Source organism: Phalacrocorax carbo (assembly GCF_963921805.1).
Source record: "Phalacrocorax carbo chromosome W unlocalized genomic scaffold, bPhaCar2.1 SUPER_W_unloc_4, whole genome shotgun sequence".
In the NCBI taxonomy this organism is placed as follows: domain Eukaryota; kingdom Metazoa; phylum Chordata; class Aves; order Suliformes; family Phalacrocoracidae; genus Phalacrocorax; species Phalacrocorax carbo.
In genome coordinates this window covers 1,039,299-1,066,965 of record NW_026990255.1, presented here as the reverse complement: position 1 = coordinate 1,066,965, position 27,667 = coordinate 1,039,299, and the positions used below count along the sequence as shown (strand labels likewise).

Here is a 27,667-nt window from a genome sequence, read left to right as displayed (position 1 = left end):
CCACGTGACGTACCTTTACAACCAGGTTCTCTACCTGGGCAGCAGTACCTTGGCACAATGCCGCAGCCCAGATGGGTTTGCCTCTGTGCTGCCAGTTACTCTGCTTCCACTGCAATAGCCAGCCCCACAAGGCATTTGCCACCATCCAGGAATCAGTATAAAGATAGAGCCCTGGCCACTTTTCCCGTTCAGCAATGTCTAAGGCCAGCTGGATGGCCTTTACCTCTGCAAACTGGCTCGATTCAACTTCTCCTTCAGCAGTTTCTGCTACCTGTCGTGTAGGACTCCATACAGCAGCCTTCCATCTCCAGTGCTTTCGCACCAGATGACAGGACCCATCAGTGAACAGGGCGTATTGCTTTTCATCTTCTGGCAGGTTGTTATAGAGTGGGGCTTCTTCAGCACATGTCAACTCCTCCTTTGGTGATAATCCAAAATGTTTGCTTTCTGGCCAGTCCATGATCACTTCCAAGATTCCTGGGCGACTGGGGATTCTTACTCGAGCCCGCTGGGTGATCAGTGCAACCCATTTACTCCAAGTAGCATCAGTTGCATGGTGTGTAGAGGGGCCCTTCCCTTTGAACATCCAGCCCAGCATCGGCAATCCAGGTGCCAGGAGCAGCTGTGCTTCAGTACCAGCCACTCCTGAAGCAGCTCGAACCCCTTCATATGCTGCCAATATCTCTTTTTCAGTTGGAGTAGAGCGGGCTTCGGACCCTCTGTATCCCCGACTCCAAAACCCTAGGGGTCGACCCCAGGTCTCCCCATGTGCTTTCTGTCAGAGGCTCCAGGTTGGGCCATTCTCCCCGGCTGCAGTGTACACACCTTTTTTTACATCTTGTCCTGCCTGGACTGGCCCAGAGACCTCCTGCATGAATTATTTCTTGTTTAATCTGTTCAAAGGCTTGTTGTTGCTCAGGGCCCCATTTGAAATGATTCTTTTTCCAGGTCACTTGATAGAGAGGGCTTGGAATTATTAAACTGTTCTTATCCCAACCCACGATCGTTACCTTTCTGATTCTCTTCCCCATCTACCGGTGGGGGAGTGAGCGAGTGACTGTGTGGGGCTGAGCTGCCGGCTAAATTACGACAATACCCTCAGCAGATTCAGTGGAAAAGTACTGACTAGACTTTGCTGCATGCGTGGCCAGTGCCTGCCAGGTACGTGCTCTGCCGGCTAATAGTGGCTCCCAGATTGCAACAACATATTGTTCAGTAACAATCCTCCCAGTTCCTTTCTTCAAGGTTGCGTTCTCACAGCTGTGTTCAGCTTGTAGTTTTTCTGTTGCGGCCCTACTCAGGCCATCATCTAAAATCCCTCACACATTCCACCATGTGGTCCATAATTGGGACACAACAGTATTCCACAACCCGTACCATTGTGCAGCATAAAGCTGTATCAACAATAGGCTGAATGATACTGACTAGACATGGTATACACCAAACCAGGCATAGCAAACAAATGCCACCTATGCACCAGATCAATAATAACTGTTTTAACCAACCCCACCCCCATGTCCATCCAGCAAATGGATTCCATCCAGTTGCTTCCACTAATTGCTGGGTCAGTTGGTGTATCTCTTTTAATTGTGCATGTATTGACTTCGAGTGGTCACTTAAGTTCATGCAACATAAACCGTCAAAGTCCTTACATCCATATCCATGAGCTAAAAGTAAAAAGTCAATAGCGGCGCAATTTTGAAGCATAGCATGGTGTATACTATCTACATCAAGTAACAAATCAGAAAGAACTCTACTGGTAGCGTTACTAAATTTTGCTAACCAGCATCCGAGGTGGTTTAGTGTTGTCAGGGGTTGCACACTGGCAACACCCAGAGGTAAATAAAGATGCAGCAATGGTTTTTACCGGGTCCCAGATTTCCACTGTCTCCTTACAGTTGGGAGAAAATGCATGGATGTTACGGGTGGTTTGGTGATGAGACCGGTTTTGTTGCAACCATATGGCTAACATAATGTTGGCTGTAAGTAACATCAGTCATCCCAAGGTGCAAGGCCCACCCTTTATGGCTTTGGGCAGTCCTGGCCATGCACGGTCCCAATATATCAAAAAGAGTCCATGTGGTAAAGTCATGTGTGTATTATAGCTAGTGGTTATGTTCATTCCCGTAGAATTACACCATTGGATATGGTTGCGATACTAAGGCACTGTGGCATTTACCCACCAGGAAACCATATTATTGCTTTGACTAGTATAATTGAAATAGGTACAATAGTCTGTGTTTAATGTTCCCAGGATTCGAAGTTCTTGAGGGGGGTAATGCAGGTGAATTACCCAAACGCGGCAGCCAGCTGTCCCACTGTTTTACAGGTAGACCTTCGGGCAGCACTTCGGGCAGCACATGGTTAATCGTATCATTGAACTCACTTGAGGTGAGGGGTACTCCCACCAGGCACATGGTGAAAGGATTCTGGGGAGTTGCTGTGCTGAGACAAAGGGTATCTTGTCCAGTCACATTTGCCAATGTCACCCATACATTTTGCTCACAAGGGAAATGTGTATGCACAAACCTGTCAAAACAAAAACAGACAAAACCAAGGTTAATGTACCCCCACCACCACCCCTTCCCCCCTCTTTTTTTTCTTCATTCTCTGCATTGTAGTTGTTGCACCAGTACATGCAGCCAGTTCAATTCACCTGTAAGGGCAATAGTGATGGCCTGTGAGTCATCAGCAGCCACCACTTCAGCTGCAATTGGTCCTGGCTGTTCAGGGGTGTGATACCAAACACATGCTCCTGCAAACATCCGCAATACAGGGTTGGGTTCAATGTGGAGTGGAGGCATCATCCAAAAGTACACAGATGCCAAAAGGCCTGCAGGCATACTCTGACTTATTGGTGCAGTGCTACGCAGGCCTAAGGAGATAGGCCGTCGATTGCTACTGTGTATTGGATTTATTATAGTAAAACCACTGGCAACATGTTTTGGATGTAATGTGAAAAAGAAAAACACTGTCTGTTCCCCTTGTACAGTTATTTTTATGTCCAGAGGGAACCACTGGACTTGTCTGCCAGCAACTGTTAATGTCTGTGCAGAATGAAGAGATAAGAATCCCCGCTCGGTGGTTAATGTAAATTGAGTGCCACTATCGTATTGCACCAGAGTGAGTGGTACTTTTATTGGCCTGGCTTGGTAATTTTTCATCAATAGGAGGGGCATTTTATCTCCTGCCACTGTGCAGTTATTCAGCACACGCACGGCGGTAGGAAGATGATCTACCTATCGCATGTACTTTGTACCTCCTAATCTACGCAGTTGAGGTTTCAATAGGCCATTAAGGTGTTCCACCAATCCTGCACCCTACGGGTGGTAAGGTAAATGCCATGCCCACTGTATCTCTCATTTGGCGGTGCATTTTGATACTTTATGATTTTTAAAATGAGAACCGTTATTTGATTGTATTTTGATTGATGTTCCATAGTATGTTTCAATCGTATCCAGACAGCGAATAGTAGTATAAGCATTTGCATATCTACTAGCCACAGCCACAGACTATCCAGGGTGTCCTACTCCCACATGGACTCATCCACAGGTCACAGTCCCTTCGACTCGAGTTCACACTGGAGTTCCAGCCTGTCCAGTACAGCAGCACAGAAACAGCAGTGGGGCCCTGGCCATCTGCCAGCCCAGGCACCTGGCCATTGCTGTTATCAAAAGGTTGGTTCCAGGCACAGCAGAGTAAGGTGATAAGCAGTACAGGAAGCAGCAAAAGCAAAAAAGCAGCCACTAATGAGCACTAGACTTTAAGGCATACAGTGTATATATACAGTAAGTCAGGCAAGCCCCATAGCAGGGCTTGCTGACTGGGCAGGGCCAGCTCGGTTGGCAGATCCCCTCGTGTTGACTAACCACGTGGCTTTTGCTAAATGTGTATCCCAGTGCTTGAATGTCCCACCCTCCATTGCTCTCAGTGTAGTCTTTAACAGTCTACTGTATCATTCGATTTTCCCAAAGACTGGTACATGATAGGGGATGTGATACACCCACTCAATGTCATGCTGTCTGGCCCAGGTATCTATGAGGTTGTTTGGGAAATGAGTCCCGTTGTCTGACTCAATTCTCTCTGGGATGTCATTTCACCATAGGAGTTGTTTTTCAAGACCCAGGAGAGCATTCCAGGCAGTGGCATGGGGGACAAAATATGTTTCCAGCCAGCCAGTCCTTGTTTCTACCATTGTAAGCACATGGCGCTTGCCTTGGCGGGTCTGTGGGAGTGTGATATAGTCAATTTGCCAGGCCTCCCCGTATTTATATTTCAGCCATCGTCCCCCATACCACAGAGGCTTTACCCACTTCGCTTGCTTGATTGCAGCGCATGTTTCACATTCAAGGATAGCCTGTGCAATAGCGTCCATGGTCAAATCCACCCCTCGATCACGAGCCCACCTGTATGTTGCATCTCTCCCTTGATGGCCTGAGGTGTCATGGGCCCACCGAGCTAGAAATAGTTCACCCTTATGTTGCCACTCCAGATCCACCTCAGCCACTTCAATCTTGGCAGCCTGATCTACCTGCTGGTTGTTCCGATGTTCTTCTGTGGCCCGATTCTTGGGGATGTGAGCATCCACATGACGTACTTTCATAAACAGGTTCTCTACCCGGGCAGCAATATCTTGCCACAATGCCGCAGCCCAGATGGGTTTGCCTCTGTGCTGCCAGTTGCTCTGCTTCTACTGCTGTAACCAGCCCCACAGGGCATTTGCCACCATCCAGGAGTCAGTATAAAGATAGAGCATTGGCCACTTCGATCATCCACCAATGCCTAAAGCCAGCTGGATGGCGTTTACTTCTGCCAACTGACTCAATTTTCCTTCTCCTTCAGCAGTTTCTGTGACTTGTCGTGTAGGACTCCTTCCCTCTCCAGTGCTTTCGCACCAGATGACAGGACCCATCAGTGAACAGGGAATATTACTTCTCACTTTCTGGCAGTTTGTTATACAGTGGGGCCTCTTTAGCACATGTCAACTCCTCCTTTGGTGATAATCCAAAATGTTTGCTTTCTGGCCAGTCCATAATCACTTCCAAGATTCCTGGGCGACTGGGGTTTCCTACTCGAGCCCACTGGGTGATCACTGCAACCCATTTACTCCACGTACCATCAGTTGCATGATGTGTAGAAGGGACCTTCCCTTTGAATATCCAGCCCATCAACGGCAGTTGGGGTGCCAGGAGCAGCTGTGCCTCAGTACCAACCACTTCTGAAGCAGCTCGTACCCCTTCCTATGCTGCCAATATCTCTTTTTCAGTTGGAGTATAGCAGGCTTCGGACCCTCTGTATGCATGACTCCAAAACCCTAGGGGTCAACCTTGGGTCTCCCCATGTGCTTTCTGCCAGAGGCTCCAGGTAGGGCCATTCTCCCCGGCTGCAGTGTAGAGGACATTTTTTATATCGTGTCCTGTCCTGACTGGCCCAAGGCCTACTGCATGAAATATTTCTTTTTTAATCTGTTCAAAGGCCTGTTGTTGCTCAGGGCCCCATTTGAAATCATTCTTTTTCCGGGTCACTTGATAGAGAGGGTTACAATCAGACTATAATCTGGAGTAAGCCCAAAAAAGCTTGAGTTTCCATTTTGCTAGTTGGTGGAGACATGGCTGCTATTTTGTTGATCACATCCATTGGAATCTGATGATGTCCATCTTGCAATTTTATTCCTATGAACTGGATTTCTGGTGCAGGTCCCTTCACCTTACTTTGTTTTATGGCAAAACCAGCTTTCAGAAGGATTTGGACTATTTTCTCTCCTTTCTCAAAAACTACTTCCGCTGTGTTGCCCCACACAATAATGTCATCAATGTATTGAAGGTGTTCTGGAGCTTCTCCCTGTTCCAGTACAGTCTTAATCAGTCCATGGCAAATGGTAGGACTGTGTTTCCACCCCTGGGGCAGTCGATTCCAGGTGTACTGGACACCCCTCCAAGTGAAACCAAACTGTGGCCTGCACTCTGCTGCCAGAGGGATTGAGACGAATGCATTAGCAATATCAGTTGTGGCATACCACTTGTCTGCCTTTGACTCCAGTTCATACTGAAGTTCTAGCATGTCTGGCACAGCAGCACTCAATGGTGGAGTGACTTCATTCAGGCCACGATAGTCTACTGTTAGTCTCCATTAGACTTCCGCACTGGCCATATGGGACTGTTAAAGGGTGAGCGGATCTTACTGATGACTCCTTGGCTCTCCAATCGACGAATGAGCTCATGGATGGGAATCAGGAAGTCTCGGTTTGTGCGATATTGCCGTCGGTGCACTGTTGTGGTGGCGATTGGCACCTGTTGTTCTTTGACCCTCAGCAACCCCACAACAGAAGGGTCCTTCGAGAGGCCAGGCAAGGTAGACAGCTGTTTGATTTCCTCTGTCTCCAAGGCAGCTACACCAAAAGCCCACTTGTACCCTTTTGGGTCCTTGAAATACCCTCTCCTGAGGTAGTCTATGCCAAGGATGCACGGAGCCTCTGGGCCAGTCACAATGGGGTGCTTTTGCCACTCATTCCCAGTTAGGCTCACTTCGGCCTCCAATACAGTTAGCTCTTGGGATCCCCCTGTCACTCCAGCAATGCTGATGGGTTCTGCCCCTATTTGTTTGATGGCATTAGGGTGCGCTGTGGACCAGTGTCCACTGAAGTTTTATACTCCTTTGGGTCCTGGAGTGTGTGGGAGATAACGTTCTGACACAGCTGGTAAGCGAGCCAACCAGGGGAGGTGCCCTGCTGGACCTGCTGTTTACGAACAGAGAAGGCCTGGTGGGTGAGGTGGTGGTCAGAGGCTGTCTTGGGCTCAGCGACCATGACATGATAGAGTTTTCGATTCTTGGAGAAGGAAGAGGATCAGCAAAACCACTACCCTGAACTTCAGAAGGGCAGACTTTGGATTGTTAAGGAGTCTGGTTAACAGAGTCCCTTGGGAGGCAGTCCTGAAGGGCAAAGGAGTCCAGGAAGGCTGAACGTTATTAAAGAAGGAAGTCTCAAAGGCACAGGAGCAGGCCATCCCCGTGTGCCATAAGTCGAGCAGGCAGGGGAGAAGACCAGCTTGGCTGAATAGGGAGCTTTGGTTGGAACTGAAGAAAAAAAGGAGAGCTTACCGCCTTTGGAAGAAGGGGCAGGTGACTCAGGAGGACTACAAGGACGTTCTGAGGTTATGCAGGGAAAAGATTAAGAAGGCGAAGGCCCAGCTGGAACTTAAACTGGCCGCCACCATTAAAGATAACAGAAAATGTTTTTATAAATACATCAGTGACAAAAGCAGGGCCAGGGAAGATCTCCGTCCTTTGTTGGATGCGGAAGGTAACCTTGCCAGGAAAGATGAGGAGAAGGCTGAGGTACTTAATGCTTTCTTTGCCTCAGTCTTTAAAATCAGACTGGTCATCCTTCAGGGTTGTCAGGCCCCTGTGCTGGGAAATGGAGATAGTATGCAGAATGAAGTCCCAGTTGTTGAAGAGGTGGCAGTCACCGACCTGCTCCTTCACCTGGATGTTCACAAGTCTATGGGGCTGAATGGGATCCACCCGAGGATACTGAGGGAGCTGGCAGAGGAGCTCGCCAAGCCACTGTCCATCATTTATCAGCAGTCCTGGTCAACTGGGGAGGTCCCAGATGACTGGAAACTAGCGAATGTGACGCCCTTCTACAAGAAGGGTCGGAAGGAGGATCTGGGGAACTACAGGTCTGTCAGCCTGACCTCGGTGCCGGGAAAGGTCATGGAGCAGATCATCTTGAATGTCATTATGCAGCACATGTGGGACAACCAGGGGATTGGGCTCAGCCAGCATGGGTTTATGAAAGGGAGGTCCTGCCTCACTAACCTGGTCTCCTTCTATGATAAGGTGACCTGCTTAGTGGATGAGGGGAAGGCTGTGGATGTTGTCTACTTGGACTTTAGTAAGGCCTTTGACACGGTCTCCCACAGCATTCTCCTGGAGAAGCTGGCTGCTCATGGCTTGGATGAGTGCATTCTGCACTGGGTTAAAAACTGGCTGGACAGCCAAGCCCGGAGAGTGGTGGTGAATGGAGTAAAATCCGGTTGGTGGCCAGTCATGAGTGGTGTTCCCCAGGGCTCAGTGTTGGGGCTGGTCCTGTTCAATATCTTCATTGATGATCTGGATGAGGGGATTGAGTGCACCTTCAGCAAGTTTGCAGATGACACCAAGCTGGGTGGAAGTGTCGATCTGCTGGAGGACAGGAAGGCCCTACAGAGGGACCTGGACAGGCTGGATCATTGGGCCGGAGCCAACGGTATGAGATTCAACAAGGCTAAGTGCCGGGTCCTGCACTTAGGTCACAACAACGCCATGCAACGCTACAGGCTTGGGGAGGAGTGGCTGGAGAGCTGCCTGGAGGAAAAGGACCTGGGGGTGTTGATTGACAGCCAGCTGAACTTGAGCCATCAGCATGCTCAGGCAGCCAAGAAGGCCAACGGCATCCTGACACATATCAGGAATAGCATGGCCAGCAGGAGCAGGGCGGTGATAGTGCCCCTGTACTCGGCACTGGTGAGGCTGCACCTTGAGTACTGTGTTCAGTTTTGGGCCCCTCACTACAAGGAGGACATTGAGGTGCTGGAGCGTGTCCAGAGAAGGGCAACAAAGTTGGTGAAGGGTCTAGAGAACAAGTCTTATGAGGAGAGGTTAAGGGAACTGGGGTTGTTTAGTCTGGAGAAGAGGAGGCTGAGGGGACACCTTATTGCTCTCTATAACTACCTGAAAGGAGGTTGTACCGAGGCGGGGGTAGGACTCTTCTCCCTAGTAACAAGCGATAGGACGAGAAGAAATGGCCTCAAGCTGCATCAGGGGACATTTAGATTGGATATTAGGAAAAATTTCTTTACTCAAAGAGTGGTCAAGCATTGGAACAGGCTGCCTAGGGAGGTGGTAGTGTCTCCATCCCTGGAGGTATTTAAAAGAAGGGTAGACATGGTGCTTGAGGATATGGTTTAGCGGTGGACTTGGCAGTGATAGGTTAGCGGTTGGACTTGATGATCCTAAGGGTCTTTTCCAACCTTAACGATTCTATGATTCTATGCGCCAGGCCATCGGATCCACACAGTCCAGTAAACCCAGTTATCCCTTTCCTCCACCATAGGGTGCCCCGTGGTGTGTATCATCTCTCTTGAGCAAAGGAACACTTACTCCTAATGGCTGTGATACTGGTTCGTACTGGTGGGCAGTAGAACAGATCGTCTTCAAGCTGCTGAACCTTCCGGGACAGTTTCTCCACAGCTGAGATGAGGAGACGAAGAGAGATTTGCTTTGTAATCCCGGTGTCTATCAATCAACTCTGCCACCGCTGGTGCCTCGTCATCTTTCCAGGACATTATTGCCAATGAGTACCCATGCGTCAATGGTGCACTCCCTACAAACATCCGCCACATGGGTTGTTAGCACTGGGCTTCATCTGGATGTCTGGATTGTTGCTGTATGCCTCTATGGGAGAACTTATCTTGGGCTGCATATCTCCGGGACACAGGGCTCTACCCACCCTGGGGACAGTGATGCACAGACATCAATATGATGGATACAAAATGTCCGTTTATTTAGCTGCGTCACACGCTTATATAGCTCTTGTGCTTCCTGTTCCTGCCACTCCTATGGGGAGGAGTCTATCTTTCCGTCACAGCCCGTGATCTTCCGGTCGCCGATCCCTGTCTATTCCCCTACATCTCCCCCTCCCCATGCTGCTAAACGTTCTACAAAGCTACTTGCGTAAGCGGATACATATTGCGGTCAGGTCTATATTCATGTAACTCTTGCAGGCGCTCTTTGATTTGTCTTATAACCCAGCATAACAATGGCAGCCCACAAGTAACCATGGTTACTACACACAACAAGATCCCCCCAATTATTACTATCCAGTCCCAGTTCATATCTCTCTTTTGCCGCCCTTTCCCAGTGTCGCTCTCGTTGCAATATTGCTTGCAATCCTGTCAAGGAGCTCATTTCTTTTCCCAATGGCACAGCTAGCATGAGGATCCATGTCAGCAGACCCTGCAAAGAGACAACTCAGAAAGGGATTATTCATTGTACATCCTTGCACAGTTCTGCTTTCACACACTTTGCAGGCACCCATTCTATGCGCCCTTCATTCTCAACCGCGGCGTAGCCCCTCCCCAGGCATCTCAGTTTCCATCCTCCCTCCCATTGCTCACTGCCTGGGAACCTTACTCGTACCTGCGGATAGCGCTCGCCTGCTTGAGCTTTGCCAAAGTGCTTCTCCACTGCTGTAACTTGCTCCTGCCTGCGTATAAAATGATTAAGCGAATATAATGCACGCATTAAAATAGTTTGCTGAGCTGCTATGGGTATAGCTCCCTTATACCCCTCCCCAAGCTGTATTATTTTTGCTTTCAAGGTGCGATGAGTGCGGTCAACAATTGCCTGCCCCGTGCTATTGTAAGCAATGCCGTGTTTTAATACAAGATTCCAAGCTTTACACCATTCTTCGGTACTTCGAGCCCGAAAGCATGGTCCATTGTCTGTTTTTATCTCGGTGGGCTTTCCAAGCCACGCCATTACTGTGGTCCAATGCGTAGTCAAGTGCGTTGCGGTCTGTTTCCGATGTTGAGTAGCCATGATGACTCCACTATATGTATCAACTGTAATTGCCAGGTGCCTTCCGGGGGCCAGCTGTGGACATTCAGTAAAGTCAGTCTGCCAGATAGCATTTGCTTCCAGTCCTCGAGGGTTGACTCCTGCCTCCCACAATGGCGCGTGCTGACAGTAAGGACAGGTGGCTACTACTTCTCTTGCTGCTCTTATTGAGATGCCACACTACTTTGCCAAGGCTTTAGCACCCAGGTGCAGTTGTTCATGCAGTTTCTTTGCCTCCGTCAATGTCCAGACTCCCGCGGCTGCCTCATCAGCCATGCGATTCCCCTCAATCAGTGGTCCAGGCCCCGTCTGATGACTGCAAATGTGAATTACTGTCACAGTTGCTCCTCGCTGCAATAAAGCAACTTCTAGCATCAAGGCAATTTCCGTGTGTGGTACACCCTCCCGTTTCATGGACGTGACTAATTTATACACATATAAGGAGTCCGTGCACACATTTATATGCCGATCTATATCCTTTCGCAGGGCCATCTCTAGCGCTTTCGCTTCTAGCCACTGCACACTTTTACCCTGCTCCTCATACGTCTGGCGCATCCAACTATTCTCTTCTTTCCACACTACCGCCGCTCTGTTTGTCTTCGAGGAAGCGTCTGTGAAATATGTTGGTCCTGGGTGAGGGGTATCCAAAACTCTACTATCCACACTTAAATCCACCACTTTGGCTGTCTCGGCCCACCTCTGTACCGTGCCCATGATGATTTTCCCTGGGTACGAGTATACCGCCAATTGTATATCCTCTTCACTCTCTACCACCTTCCGCCATTTCTCCCCATTCCACGGCACTGTCAGCTTATCTGGCTCCTTCCCAAAGATTCCCTTGCTTTCCCTTCGCAGACGCCAAATCATTCCCCCGGCTACCTTGACTTTTGTGGAGAATGCATCCTTGGGAACCTTCTGATATACCCATCGCAGTGGTTTTTCTTCCCCCACCCGTATTTGATATAGCAATCCTAATCCTCCACCGGCGGTCAGAATCCAACCTGCTATTACTTCCTCCTGAGGGTCCCACTGCCATACTCCTTCCTTTTGCATTCGACGTTCTATCATCTGCAACTGCTGGACTGCCTCAGTGTCTAAACTCCTGGGCTCCCATGGGTCGGTCCCTTTCAGCAACGCATAGAAAGGTTGCATCTCCTCACCGGTGACGCGCACGAACGTCCGCAACCACTGCAGTGCTCCTACCAGCTTCTGTACAGTGTGTAAATTTTTAACCTTAGGTGTAAGTTTAATAGGCTGAGCTTGTATGCAATCCCCTTCTATTCTAGCACCCAGAAATCCACACACTGGTCCTCGCTGTACCTTTGCCTCAGCTACCTTGAGGCCCTGTCCCTCAAGGCCCCTTTGGGTGTCTGAAAAGACTTGTTCAAATAACGCCTCGGTGGGCGCAGCTATGAGGACGTCATCCATGTAGTGGATCATGTAGATTCTCTCCTGATACTGCTGCCTTACTTGCTGCAATGCAGAAGCCACATACCTCTGGCAGATCGCTGGAGAATTTTTCATCCCCTGCGGAAGTACTGCCCACTGCCATCTACTACCTGGTTCTGCGCGGTTCACCGCGGGCAGAGTAAAGGCAAATCTCTTTCTATCATCTGGATGTAGCGGAATGCTGAAGAAGCAGTCTTTGATATCTAAAACAATGACTCGCCATCCTTTTGGGACAGCACTCAGATCTGGCAGGCCTGGTTGGAGAGGCCCCATGTCCTCCATTTGCTGATTTACTGCTCTAAGGTCATGCAGCATCCTCCATTGGTTTTTATCTTTCTTTTTTATAGCAAATATAGGGGTGTTCCACGGGCTCATCGAGGGCTCTAGGTGCCCTGCTTCATGCTCTCGTTTTACTATAGCTCTTACAGCCTCTGTTTTCTCTGTTGTCAGGGGCCACTGCTCCACCCAGACGGGCTGTTCGGTTTTCCACACCAACTTGTGCTGACGAAGCCCCTCTGAGGCAGTGGCCATTATGCTAAATTTTTCAACCCGATCCCCATCTGGGCAAGGGCGTCTCGCCCTAACAAGGGGCTTGCTACCCCATCTGCTACTAGTATGGTCACTACGGCCGTGAGGAGCTTCCCTGCGTCCTCGTCCATGACTTCAAGTTTCACAGGGCAAGTACTAGTCCTCATTTGTTGTTCTCCTCACACCTCTATGATACGTTTTCCCATGGCGAGGGGCCAAGTTGGTGGCCACCATTCGAGTGGCATCACTGTGACATCCGCCCTGGTATCCACTAACATTCCCAGGCATATCCGTGCCGGGCAACTCGGCTCTTGCGGGGTAATCATCACCGCCGCCATGGGTCTCTTGTTACAGCCTATGACCAAGGCCACGCGGGGGCCGTAACCTGCAAATCTTGCTGGTTCTGCTCCTCTGCCTGAAGGTGCACTCCCCCTTGGCCCGCTACGGTGGGCCAAGCTCCTGGCACTGGCACCATGATGGGGGCCATTTGACTCACAGGAGGCGCGAATCCCCCTCGCTTCGCCCTCCTTTGGCCGTTTCCCGGCTTTGTGGCTGGACAATCTCTTGCCAAGTGTCCTGGCTTCCCACACTCCCAGCACCTCCCTACTGGGCGTGCTCCTCCTCCATTACGTCCTCCCCTTTCCCCTAGCGGGCACCCAGCTTTAAAGTGCCCTAGCTGTCCACACAAGTGACATCTCGGCCCTGCCCCGGCCACTTGCACTGTCACCCTTTCTTCGCTTCCACAGTCAGGGTTCTGGCAGATGTGCGCTCCCACACCACCATGCTGATTCAGTGCCTCCTGGCGCAAGACATGCCTGATGGTTTGACCCAATGATGCCCCTGCCGCCAGGGTGCGGAGGACATCTTGTGTTTGCAGATTTGCTTGATTTCGGAGGCAATCCATAAGTACTGCAACCTTGGCTGCTGGTGGCAATTCTGATTCTATAATAGCCTTCTGCAACCTGTCACAAAACGTTGTAAATGGCTTTGCTAGTCCTAGCTGTATCTTTTGCCAAGGTTCTGCTTTTTTTTCATACCTGCCCACTTCGCTATACGCTCTGTGGGAACTCTCCGTTACCGCTTGCAGCTCCCTGCCCTCCTCCAGGAGCTATCCGGACAGGGAATATCCCGGGCATCTCTATCCTTACTCCATCTAGGCTACAATCTCTGGCTATCAGCCACCAGTTAGGTAACTCGACTGACTGTCGCTGGGGCGCACCCTTCGTTAAGAGTCCTGTCTGCCTCCGAGTTACTTCCCCTAGTGCGCGTATAACCTGCTGCAGCTGCCGCAGCACGTCCTCCGCGGACCCCTCCGGAGCTGCAGCCTTATGCCTCTTTTTTGCGCGCTGCAGGCAATCTGCCCCGTCTTCCCACATGTGGACATCGGTTTCTCCCCCAACTTCTGATTCGCTGCTACTCGAGGTTGATCTATACCCATCCTGTCCTCCCCTCCAGGCACCCCAATCCTCCTCCTCGTCCGACTCCCATCTCAAGGGTTGCCCCGGGAGCCAGTCTCGAGGGTCGGGCAGAGGGCGGTGCCGCTGCCGGCGCTGCTGCCGGCGCTGATCATCTTTCTCCTTCTGCTCCGTCACTCCCGCTGCGTCCGCTGCCACGTCACCCTCCCCGCGCGCAGGTACCCGCGCCTGTGCCAAATCGTCCCAGGGGTATGCAGGGGGGCATTCCAAAGGTCCTGCTGGCTCAACAGGGAACACCGCCGCTTCCCGATCCACCTCTTTGGGAGCCTCAGACTGAGTAGTTGGCCAGGCTACTCCGTCCAAACTCTCCGCTTCTTCCCCATCCCCCGTGATGCTTGCCCCTGTCTGCGTCCCCACTGCCCATCCTGGGTCCATTTCCAGGCTACTGTCGCCTATAGCACCGTGCAGGCACAGCCGCGCCTGCCGCCACGTCTCCTGATCATCCCGAGCTTTCAATAGTAATCGGTGTATCTTTCCCCAGAGCTGTATGTACTGGGGTTTTCCCATCATAGCCCTTTCGGCTAACTCCTCTCTAATTCTCGCCCAATTATCTTTATTAAATATGTCTGCGGGACTCCGTATGAGCCCCTGCGTAATCATCCATTGGATGGCCTTTAAGGTAGGCACCTTCGAAATCGAAGTTCCATATTCCTTCCCCAATCCCTTCAGTACCTTTACGACTGATTCCATGGCGCGCCCGCCAACCTGCAGCTCCCCGTCCCGCCCCTGCATGCCTCAAGCTATCTTTTCCCCCCGGCGAACTTGCCATGTCGCCTCGCTGATCACGTCGGGGTCACCACTTGTTGCTGTACGCCTCTATGGGAGAACTTATCTTGGGCCGCATATCTCCGGGACACAGGGCTCTACCCACCCTGGGGACAGTGATGCACAGACATCAATATGATGGATACAAAATGTCCGTTTATTTAGCTGCGTCACACGCTTATATAGCTCTTGCGCTTCCTGTTCCTGCCACTCCTATGGGGAGGAGTCTATCTTTCCGTCACAGCCCGTGATCTTCCGGTCGCCGATCCCTGTCTATTCCCCTACACTGGATGACTGTTGATTTTCCAGGTCACTATAAATCACCTCAAGCATGGCTAGTTCCCTCAGGTACTGGATACCTTTCTCCATGGTCATCCATTTCCCTAGGCGAAATACAATATCTTCTTTGAAGGGGTACCTTTCCCTCACACCTGACAGGAGTTGCCTCCAGATGCTGAGGGCTTGTGTCCCTTTTCCAATTGATTTGTCAATGTCCCCTTCCCTAGAGAGCGATCCCAGTTGTTTGACTTCCTTCCCCTCTAATGCCAGACTACTGGCCCCGTTATTCCAGCATCGGAGCAGCCAGGTGACAATGTGCTCACCTGAACGACAGCCAAAATCTTTTCGCATATCTCGCAACTCACTCAAGGACATAGATCAGGTAGTTTCCATTTCTTCTATGAGTCCTTCCTCTTCCTCCTCCTCTCCTCGTGATGGCCCTGCTCCTTCATCATCTCTTTCTAAATGAGTTGACTTTCTCTTCCAGGATTTCCTCTTGTGTATAGGGGCAACTGATACTGGCATGGGTTGATCCTCTGATTCAGCTGCAACGTTTGACACTGGCGTTGGAGTAGCCGCAGTGCCTGTTTTGGGGGTTTGAGTGCCCACAGTGCTTGTCACCGGGGTTGGAGTAGCCGCAGTGCCTGTTGTAAGGGTTTGAGTGCCTGCAGTGCTTCTTGCTTTGTCTTTTTAGATCCAGAGGCCTTCTCTTCCCCTTGAGGGTACTGAATAGTGTTAAACAGGGCTCGATAGGCATGGGTGAGGCCCCAGCACATTGCAGTGATTTGTATCTCTCTGGGGTTGCCAGGGTGACAACATACTTCCCTCAAATATTCTACTAATTTTTCAGGATTCTGCACTTGTTCAGGGGTGAAGTCCCACAACACTGGGGGTGCCTGCTGTCTTAGGCCTTTGCCCATACTATCCCACATACCCTGCCATGCATAGCTATCGCGTCTTGGGGCAGAACTCCGGATGATATTCTTAAATTGCTCATTAACCTTAGACAGAGCTGAAATGGTCTGCCAAAGCAATATCAACAGCTATATCTTAACTACCCAAGGTTGTTCAAGATACTGAAAAGTTGTTGCAATGGAAGAGGAGGCATTATAGAAGATGGTAGCTAAGGTGCCATTCTGTATTTCCTCCATAAAAAACTCTCAGAGGAGGAAGTATAATTGCTAATTGCATCCATGAGGTGGTACCCAATGTACAGTAACAGCTTCAGTATAAACTTCAAATACCAAATAAAACTCAAGGCCAATGTTTAAAAACAACTCTCCCAGGCAAAACATCACTAATCACTGCAGAGCACAGCAGACCACAAAAACCAACACCAGTCTTTAACAGGCACAGCAAACACAAGAGCATGGTGCAGATCGGACAAACTAATATTGAGAACAGAGTCTATGCTGTGACCAGCAACCCTTCAAGCCCCACACTGGGTGCCAAAAAGGACTGTCGTGGTTCAGCCCCAGTCAGCAACTAAACACCACGCAGCCACTCGCTTACTCCCCCCACCCCTGTGGGATGGGGGAGAGAATCAGAAGAGCAAAAGCAAAAAAAACTTGTGGGTTGAGATAAGAACAGTTTAACAATGACAATAAAATAATAATGATAGTAATAACAGTAATTGTAATATAATTAAAAGGAAAAAGGAAAAAGGGAAAAAAACAGAAACACAAACAATACAACCACTCACCACCCGCCGACCGATGCTGCCGGCCTCTGAGCCGCGATTGCTGCCTCCCTCCCCCGGCCAGCTCCTCCCAGTTAACATACTGGGCATGACGTCATATGATATGGAATATCCCTTTGGCCAGTTTGAATCTGCTCTCTTAGCTGTGCCCCCTCCCCTCCTGGCATATTGTGCACCTGGCAGAGCATGGGAAGCTAGAGAAGTCCTTGACTAGTGTAAGCACTACCTAGCAACAACTAAAACATAGGTGTATTATCAACATTGTTTTCATATGAAGTTCAAAACACAGCACTATGCCAGCTACAGTCAAGAAAATTAACTCTATCCCAGCTAAAACCATGACACATGGTAATGTTATCTTCTAATAATTCTGATCTTGTTAATATTGCATGGATTTATAAGCATGACACTACTGCCTGTAATCATATCATCACCTGTTTCATCCCCTTTGTATTCAGTGCTGAATGGCACAACCTCAAGGCCTCTTGTTGCCAGCTGCTAAACTGTATTAGAGGCATTTAACAAATATCTGAATATCTACCTGATGTTATCCTGCCCTGTAAGCAGTGGGTGTAGTTTGCAGAAGGACATTAGGTGTCTGTGACAGTGGAAGTCCACAAGTCCCATCTCTGTGTGTGGGCCACTTTTGGATTTGAGATTTGCTCCATGAGTGAATGAAAACTTCTCTCAAGTCTAGCTACTACCTAACCAAAGACACAGAAAACCTGATCTATAGCTATCTTCCACGGATTTCTTGTATATGGAATAATTTAGTGATGTGGATCTGTTAAGCCATGGCAGAACATCTACAGATCTTGTAGAGACCCACATGGAGAGTGGCCTTGACCAAGGAAGATGAAGCATCTAGAAGATCTTCTGGAGGTGGAAGGGCAGGGAGAATATCTTGGAGCTTTGGGCAGAAAGCTTAAATTATTCTACTAAGAACACTGATGTGTGTCAAAGGTACTATAGCAGTCTATGGCAATAGACTATGGGAACATAAAAGTGGCTCAGACTCAGGTTTTGCAACCCTTTTCTCACTGACTTGCACAAGCAGTTCCAGAGACAGTCTACATGCTCCAAACTGGACAAAATGCAAAAAGGAAGCAAATAGCAAGCATGGTGAAAAGTAAGCAAGTTTCTTACACTTTCTTTAGAAAATGAAGTTCTAAATATTGGTAGCAAAAGTATGAAGATGTGTTTTAAATTAAATTACTTTTAAACCAAAGGTATCTTCAAAGGATATAAAGCTTGCACATATTGAAAGCACTGAAACTAAGAGTATTACATATATATAACACTTTACAGTAAATCCTTTATCACTTCTGACTCAGTTACAGGGAACAGTCTCACGTCTATCCATAAATTCCTTCTGATGAGATACCACTTATCTCCAATAGCAGGGTGTTTTTAATTAAAAGGGGAAAAGACAAATTGAAATTTTACCTCATGTCTGGTATCTTTATTACTGTAAAAGGGAAATACAGTTTTTTCTACTGTTTTCAGTCCAGCTCACATTCTTAGGAAGCAGATATGTAAACCTTAAAAATAAGTGTTTATGGGAAGTTGTCTTGGCCACATCAGATTTTACTGAGCTCATATTATAATTTTACTTTTCTTTTGTCGATAAAAGAAATGTAAGCTAACATGGATAATCTGTTCTTATCTAAAGCAAACATTCCTTACAAAAGGTGGAATATGTATATGAACTAACCTACTCACTAACCTTCAGAGAAGAATGCCAGGTATCAGACAATAAAGCAAAATAAAAAAATTTCTATTGAATTTCTGTGAGCATCTGGCATATTGAATGCTGTCATTTTTTTACGCTCTCTCCAAGCTACCCATAAAAAAACCAAATAATCCCATTAACAAGGGGAAAAAAAAAGGTGAAGTCTTACATTTGATTTATTTTTGAATCCAAAAAGTTCTGTACTTTTTCTGTACCAGTGTTAGTAAAAACCACCATTCTGAAATGGGAACGCAATATCTCTTTTCCTTTGTTATTATCACTGGAATAGTACACAGGGGAACATGTACAAAGAGACTAGCAAACCCTGTGTATACAGTCTGCTGGAGTTCAGAAAAAGAGAAAGAAATTATTTCCTTATAATCCCCTATAACAGCAGTATCAGCACACACCTCGGAAGACACACAGATCAGGGAGCACACAGAGCAACACACGGTCAAATCCCTCTTGTCAGTTGCTTTCCTCTAGCATGGGCCCAGAATGCACTCCCACGAGTTACTAATATTTAACAACCTGAGCTCAGGGTTTGACTTAATAACGAAACTGGTGAAGATTTCTGTGTTTTCACATCCAACTGCATGCAGATACTGGTTTCCTGAGAATTTATACAGACCGAAAAAAATCTGTCTGCCTCTCCTGCCCTTCATTTTCTTTCTTCCCCAACATCAAGCTCCAGTCCTCAAATAGCATCATGATGTGAGGAACACTTACTTTTAGTTACAAACTGAATTATTGGATACATGTTTGTCTTTCTCTTCCAAAAAATATATATAATGCATTAAATCTGATCAAATATAAGGATTAATTAATAACATTGAGGAGAAAAACAAAGAGGCTAATTCATTCCTTTTAAACTGAATTTTATCTCACCTTTCTATTTAGTTTTAAATTTTTAAATGGTTAGGCCAGCAATCGTGATTCCAGCAAATAAATCCGCCTTTAATTGATCTGGACTGCTTCAAGTGGAAAACACTATAACCACATGTAAGTGCCTGCTGATTTAGCTGTTTGTGTTGGATTATCAAAAGAATCCAGGAGCTGCTTGTCCAGTTTCAGAAAGATTGAAGTCCACACTCCTTTGAACTTCTTGGAAATGCTAGACTATTAATTTAGTAAGGATAATGTCAAGCTTTTTTTTTTAAGAATCTTTAAAAGAATTTACATGCATCAGACTAGGCCAAAAGAAGAAACAGTTTTCATATGCTGTGAGTATAAAGTCAACTCCCCCAGGGAGATGATGCACATTATGCTTTTTTTATGCTTTTGATTTAAAGCACACTGAACTAAGCTTCTGGGAAGTGGTGTACTGTTCTGCAACCATAATAATTTGTATTAATCTTAGTGTAATACTGTTCTTTCATATCAACTTTGTTTCATATTTGTGAAAATATCTTTCCATAATGTACTTTGAATGGAATTCATCCTTTATCCATTAAGCTATTTATTCTCATACTAAAGATATAAAACTACCTATCACTTACAGAAACATCCCTGGCTGTGTTCTTTGCCTATTTAAAGATCATAACTCTGGGCAAGTAAACTATTTCCAAAGCATAGCAGTGCATTTGTTTGTTCAGATGGTTCCCTTTCCTTTTTCTCCATTTAATTTCAGTGCAACAAAGCACAAAATACTATATGAACTGGGAGGTGTATGAGGCCAGTTCCGTTAGAGCATTATAGAGTAACAATAAAAGAACGGGGACGATAAGGATCAGGGCAAAGTTCTTTACAAGAAAAACAAAGGACTACGCCCATCTTTTGAACTTCAACAATAGCCAGGCTTATCACTATAATCAAAGGACAGGTCCAGAATGGGATTTATACACCTTAATCAGACTTCAAAAGTTTCAGTCAAAAAATGAGATTCAACTGCTGCTTATTTTCCTGACTTCAGCAACCACCCAGAGCTTTCTAGGTACTTCACTCTTGGTCTACAATCCAGAAAGGCCTGTCATTTTGCTTCCCCAGGGGCATAATCCAGCAGGCATGCTTGATCCTCTGGATGGGATTTATCTCATCTAGCCATAGGCTCTACAATTTAGCTGTCTGCAGCTGAGATATTCATCCTCAGCTCCATTTCTGGCCAATGAAACACTTGCAGGATGTAGTTTACCAGCTTTATTGCCTGCCTTAGTGATCACAAAGCCCTGTAAATTCCCAATTATCTGCAATGACTGTAAAGGGATCTTAGACAATTAGTTCAGACTTTCATATCTACTGTTCATATTAAGCCAGATGAATTCTAGCCTTTCAGACTCTTCATAAATAATAGCTTTAGCTGCTTTCTGTATAAAATGCACCAGAACACCAGGAGGAGATAGAGGAGCCTACAGCCTTTACAGAACAGAATAGGGTTTAATGCGTTCATCCAGGAAACAATTCATTGACCTGAGGGGATTCAGATCCATCTCTTCCACTGATCAAGATAAGGACCTCTTTACAATACAGACAGACTGTATATAGAAGTGGGGGAGAGGTTTACCTACCACACTATTTGCTGAAACAGGGCCATAAAGGGATATGGTATCTTTTAATTTCCAAGATTCACTTTAACATTAAATGTATAATCAGCAAGGGATGTCAAGACTAAAATCCAGGAGTCCCACTATTAAATGAGTGCACTAATAACTATGCTGCTAATTGATGCTCCTTTAATTCTCCTGCCTTGGTTCCATGAACCTCACATTCCTTTCTTCAAAAGGCCTAGGTCTGACAATAGAGGTGGACAGTAGGAGACACATATGCTGTAACAAGATGAGGGGTGTTTTCCGGGGGTCAGCATATGCTGGTTTTGTTGTAGGGCCCTTCAAGAACAAGTCAGCTGTATGAAAAAGGAAACACAACTGCTGTGTCTTCTCACCACACAGAAAAGGAAATCAAATGCACTGAAGAGATCTGAGCCAAGTGCCTAAGCTCCACAGGGGTGGTGGAAGGTCAGGGACACATCTGTGTTCAGCATCTCCTATTTCTCATCTCCTCATTCAGCTTGAATTTCTGAGATGATTCTTAAATGCCCAACTCTTCTCATAATTTTATCAGGATTTTAAGTGTCTAACTCTGGTTTTAGAGCTCTAGTCTGGGGATCAAATTGCTGAAAGCTGTATGCCACATTGTCTGACTTACAGGCTTCCACATCTTTCCCTTGATTTGTCTCTAGAAGCTTATCATATGTTTTATCAACAACATGAAATAACCCATATGACCAGGTCAAATTTAACTTATCCCAAGTCCATAGCCAAAAAAGCAGCAAGTAAAGAAGTGCCAGAGAGAACAGTGACCAGAGGACAAAAAGTCAAGAAAAAATACAGTGGAAAATTTAGCAGATTGAAATATTTTTCTATAAATAATAAAAGGGGGAAAAAGAACTGGAATAACCATTGACACCTGATACCAGCTTCAAAAGAACATACGGCCCCCTCTAATTGGAGCAACATAGCTAAGTTTTTTAATACTTGGAATACTTCATTAATAAGATAGTCCTAGAACTTGCTATATGTGATTAGATAGAAGGGACTCTGGACATGCTATAGCCTTGAGTAGAATAAATAAGGGAAATGTACTAGAATAAGCTAGTTCAGTATCAGTAAGAATTGTGTAACCAAGCCAAAAATGAACTGAGCATTCCTAAAGACTGAGTTCAACCAGCAGACATGGTGAGAAAGACTATCGACAACCACCAGAGTGATATCCTGAAGAACATGGAATTTCACACTAAGCCATAACAATGAACTATGTGAGCTTGGCAAAATAATTTGACGGCCAGAGACAGGAACTGAGAGATAGAGAAGCACTTGTTTTACAACTCTGTCCTTGAGGAGAGCTGAGAGACTGATCAAAGCAAACATCCCACCTCAGAAGACACTGAGAATGGGGTGATAAAGCATATAGTCAAGGAAACTAATTGGGATATAGATAAGAACTAAAACTAAGGGCCCATTAGGGGAACTATCCTTGTGATAATACTGAAAATCAGGTCCATAGGCCAGGAACCACCCCCCCTCTAATAAGTCCCTTACTCCCAGAGCATGTGTGGTAAATTAAAAGTGAGCTTCATCTTTACATGGAAGTGAGACAGAAATTAACCAATTTTTAGCTGAGGTGTGTGAAGATTAGCTGTGACTGACACATTTAACTGTATAAATGCCTTGTAGTTTCTCAGTGCAGGGTGCTAGCTTCATGGGTTGCCACCTAGCACCAATCTTTGAGCAACAATGAATTAAATGAACTGCCTCTGTTCTGTGTGTAGTTTGGCATTTTGCACGCCAGGCAAATGAACCCACTTTTCAGGATAACAAGAGGACCCTGGAAGACCACCAAAGAACATAATACACATGCATTAAGGACATTTTCATATATTAATCAGTTCCAAGAATAGTATTAATACAGTAATTATTTCCTAGAAATTTAATGAATATGTATATTTTGATTGCATATAACACCTGTAGTAGAGCAACTCAGCATGCACACTAGGTGGAGCGATCATCCCCTGTGCACCCAGCGCCACAATAAAGAATGGCTGCTTTCTAAAACTACAGATTGAGTTTTAGAGGGTTCTTATATTTGCTGGCTTATGGTATCACCATCACATTCAAGGAAGAGTTCTTAAAAAAATAAAAATCACATATTCGCTGTCCAAAGAGAGTCATGATAATCTGAATTAGGTTGCCTTCTCACCCAGTTTAAATTGAATACAGTGCTGAAATCATAGTACTGAAGGCAGGAGTCTATACTCTGAAGTACACTGTGTAAACAGAGCACATCACTGCAGCTTTAGTATAAAGTATAATGTACACAACAGGAAATGGCAGCAAAATTATCACATTTATGTTTACCTTTGGCCCCAGTTTAGGTGGCACTTCAAAGACTGCTCTCCTAAACAGGGTAGTCAAATATCAGTGTGTCATGGTTTAACCCCAGCTGGCAACTAAACACCACACAGCCACTCACTCCCCTTACTGTTGATCATGGAACACAGCTGAAAATTAAGGAGAAGCTCTCAAGCCATGCAACAATGTTGATGTTTAGCCAACGACTCGGCCCCACACAGCTGCTTGCTCACTCACTCCCCCACCAGCAGGATGGGGGAAGAAAATCAGAAGGGTAAAACTTGTGGGTTGAGATAAGAACAGTTTAATAATAAAAATAAAACAATAACAAAAAAAAATTAATAAAAGGGAGAATAACAAGAGAGGCAAAACCTGGGCTGGGGAAGAATGGAAATGAACCACCAAAACAAACAGCACCTGACACAGCCACCCAAAACCACCAACCCCCAAGCTGCAACCAGCCCTCTGTATACCAACTGCCCTGGTTAATATACTGGTCATGGTGTCTCATGGTATGGAATGAATCTCCCATTGGCTAGTTTGGGTCAGCTGTCTTGGCTGTGGCCCTGCCCCTCCTGGCCTCTTGCTCATGTGGTAGAGCATGGGAAGCTAGAAAGGTCCCTGACTACTATAGGCACTGCTTAGCAACACTTAGTTGGTACTTAACAGCAACTAAAGCATCAAAACCAGCACAAGCAAGGTATGGAAATGAAGCATGACAAAAGAGAAGGACAAAAAAGGGGCAGCATGCAAAAAACATGAAAATGTGAGGAAGAAGAATCTAAAGACAGAAGGTGAGAACATTGTCTTAGACAGTAAGAATAAAGGGAAAGACTGAAAGATAAACTGAAAGGAATATGGAAATTGAAGCAAATGGTAAATGAGAGTTAGGTGGCTTTTTTCATGACATTTCTATACTTTAACTATGTTGCCTTACCTTGAAAGTGGAAGAAAGGAAGGGATATTTCTCTTGTCTTTCTTGCAGGGCTGGAACTAGACAACATCCCTCTGGAGAACCACTTGCCCATGTTTCCAGTCAAAGTACTGCAATTACCTTTCCTCTCCCAGACAGCAATGAACCTATGCAAATCACATAAGCATTTTATTTATGTAGATTAAGTGCAGACCACCAGCAAGCTAAAAGGTGTTCTATGCCATGATTTCTAAAGAAGCATACAAAAGTTAGATAGTGGATTCCTACTTAAATCCTATAAATACCTATCACTGTTTAGGAAATACAACTCATAAAATATGAAAAAGGGAGTAAGAATGGTAGGTAAATTATAGATCTACTACTACTATCATTAAAATATATATATTTGGCAGCATGGTTTTGAGTTTAGTCCTTCAACAACTGCAGCAAATCTGAGTGGACTTAAACTTTATGGTCACAGCTAAAAGCCCAGCAATGTACAGATGCAGCTGTTTGCTGTCTGTTATCAGTAATCTTTTATCTTCCCTTTGAAGGTAATCTATCCATCAAATTGTACAAAGCTCAGCAGGTTTTTTTTCTGATTTCCTTTTCAAAAAGGAAACAAAAACTGGTTTTCAGTATGAAGTTTAACTAGTGGAGGCTTTTATTCTTTTCCTACTGATCAGACATCTTTGGAGCAGTGTGTTACAGGGGATCATGGAAAGAAAAATGACAGCCTTTGCTGATCTTCACAAACATTAAAAAAAAAAAACCCAAAACACTTCTGCATTACTGATACTCTTCCTAAACCTTTAAAATTTAGGGGTAAGGGGATACCAACAGGAATTACAGTAGGTAGAGTCAAGGGTTGGCATGGCATTGCCTGAGGGTAGCAATGCTAGTGGGAAGATTTACACTGCTCCTAGGAGCATGGAGGGCTCAGGAGCATATCTGAAATGCCTCTACACCAACACATGCAGTATGAGAAACAAACAGGCTGAACTAGAAGCATTGCTTAGTTCCCAGAACTATGATATCATTGGTATTAGCAAGGCTTGGTAGAATGAGACCCACCAAGGGACCAGGGAAGTTATTGGCAAAGATTATGGAGCGGGTCATCTTGAGTGCACTCACCAGGCACATGCAGGACAACCAGGGGATCAGGCCCAGCCAGCATGGGTTCATAAAAGGCAGGTCCTGCCTGACCAAGCTTATCCGGGGGTGCTGGTTGACAGCAGACTCAACATGAGCAGCATCCAGTATAACCAGCTGGTCAAGAGAGGTGATTATCCCACTGTATTTAGTATTGGTGTGGCCTCACCTTGACTGTTGTGTGCAGTTCTGGGCCCCACAGTTTAAGAAGGATGTTAAGGTACTTGAATGCATCCAAAGGAGGGTAACAAAGCTGGTGAAAGGGCTGGAAGGAATATTCTACAAGAAGCATCTAAAAACACTGGGTTTGTCTAGTTTGGAGAAAAGGAGGCTGAGGGGTGACCTCATTGCTCTCTACAGCTTCCTGAGGAGGGGAAGTGGAGAGGGAGGTGCTCATCTCTTCTCCCTGGTATCCAGTGATAGGTCACAATGGTCACAATAGGTCACAGGAATGGTTCAAAGCTGTGTTAGGGGAAGCTCAGACTTGACATTAGGAAGCATTTCTTTACAGAGAGAGTGGTCAAACACTAGAACAGATTTCCTAGAGAGGTGGTCGATGCCCCAAGCCTCTCAGTGTTTAAGAGGCATTTGGACAATGCCCTTACTAACATGCTTTAGCTTTTGTTCAGCCCTGAAGTGGCCAGGAGTTGGACTAGATGAGCATTGTAGGTCCCTTCCAACTGAACTATTCTATTCTATTCAAAATATTCAATAGAAAACTCTTTGAAAGCATTAGCTTTTCTTTCCCCAAACATGAAGAGTAAGGTAGCCACAACTGGCATGGCAATAGGTATCTGCCTCTCTGGAAAAATGGTGTCTGGCTTGAAGGTGGGGATATTGAATCTGTTCAAACAAAAAACAGTCAACAAACACTTCTTCTGAGCTTTCAACAGATTTTATTTTATTTTTTAAAGTCTTGAGTAGTTTGCTCTTTTTTTTGCAGGCTTCACTATAACCCAGTGCTGGCACACAAAGAACTCTTCTCTGTGTATATTCACCCTATTGTTTTTCTGGCTTCTAAGTTAGTAGCAGATATTTCCTGAGAAAGCCTGATCCCACATGGGTTTTGGTTCAGGGCTGTTTGGCAGTATGGGGCATCACTTTCACTAAATTTCATTGCATCCCATTTTGGCTGGGCTAGAGTTAATTTTCTTCACTGTAGCTGGTATAGTGCTGTGTTTTGGATTTGGTATGAGAATAGTGCTGATGGCACATTGATGTTTTAGTTGTTAAGTAGCAGCTATGTGTTCCTAAGTAGTACCTGTACTAGTCAAGGACTTTTCCAGCTTCCCATGCTCTGCCAGGTGCACAAGAAGCTGGGAGGGGAGGGGGCACAGCTAAGAGAGCTGATTCAAACTGACCAAAGGGATATTCCACATCATGTAACGTCATGCCCAGTATGCTACCTGGGAGGGGCTGGCCGGGGGAGGGAGGGGGCAATCGCGGCTTGGGGACGGGCAGCGTCGGTCGGCGGGTGGTGAGCGGTTGTATCGTTCGTGTTTCTGTGGTTTTTTTTTCCCTGTTTTCCCTTTCCCTTCCTTTTCCCTTTTATTATATTAACATTATTGTCATTATTATCATAATCATTTATCATTATCATTTTATTGTAATCATTAAACTGTGCTTATCTCAACCCACAAGTTCTTTTGCTCGTCCGATTCTCTTCCCCATCCCACAGGGGTGGGGGGGGTGAGCGAGCGGCTGCGTGGTGTTCAGTTGCCAGCTGAGGCTGAACCACAACACATGCAAAGCTGGACTACCTTCATATTGCAGAACAACATGGATAATGTAATCATCTGAATTTTATCTGATTAATGTTTAATGAAGCATGACAATAAGACTACATGAAAGAAACAGTCATCATGAATAAGTAATTGCAAAGAGTAAGAAGAATGCTGAAAATTACAGATTACAAGAATAAAATGGGAATGTCATTACACACTGTGGGGGGAGAGGAATGCACAACATGCACAAACTAGATCTGGGAATGGCTTGTGTATGCATTCTGCTCTTCAGGATGTGAAAGCATACTGTGAGAAGGGGGGAGGTACACTGAGGCCTGATGGAAAATTTCAACTTGTCAACAATTGCTCACAACTCTGCACAAGAACAGAAAAGCCTTCATTATTTTGTCCCTGTTAGTGACAATATGGAGGATTAGGCTAACCCATGAAAACACTCCTTCCTGGAAAAAATTTGTGTAAGTCTTTTTTACATGTGAAACATCTAGCT

The 27,667-nt window shown here is 46.1% G+C and overlaps 1 long non-coding RNA gene across 2 annotated transcripts in view; it reads right to left on the bottom strand.

The window, feature by feature from the left end:
* Positions 1-291: 291 nt before the first annotated feature.
* LOC135310877 (uncharacterized) overlaps positions 292-27,667 on the bottom strand; it is a 55,800-nt gene continuing 28,424 nt past the window's right edge. The window contains exons 2-3 of one of the 2 annotated variants that reach the window (XR_010370837.1): positions 24,308-24,450; positions 292-2,529 (exon numbers count right to left, since the gene is read on the bottom strand). This is a non-coding gene — a long non-coding RNA (uncharacterized LOC135310877). Of the gene's footprint in view, positions 2,530-9,440; positions 9,997-24,307; positions 24,451-27,667 lie in introns of those variants that run through there. The other variant, XR_010370838.1, reaches the window with a different exon arrangement.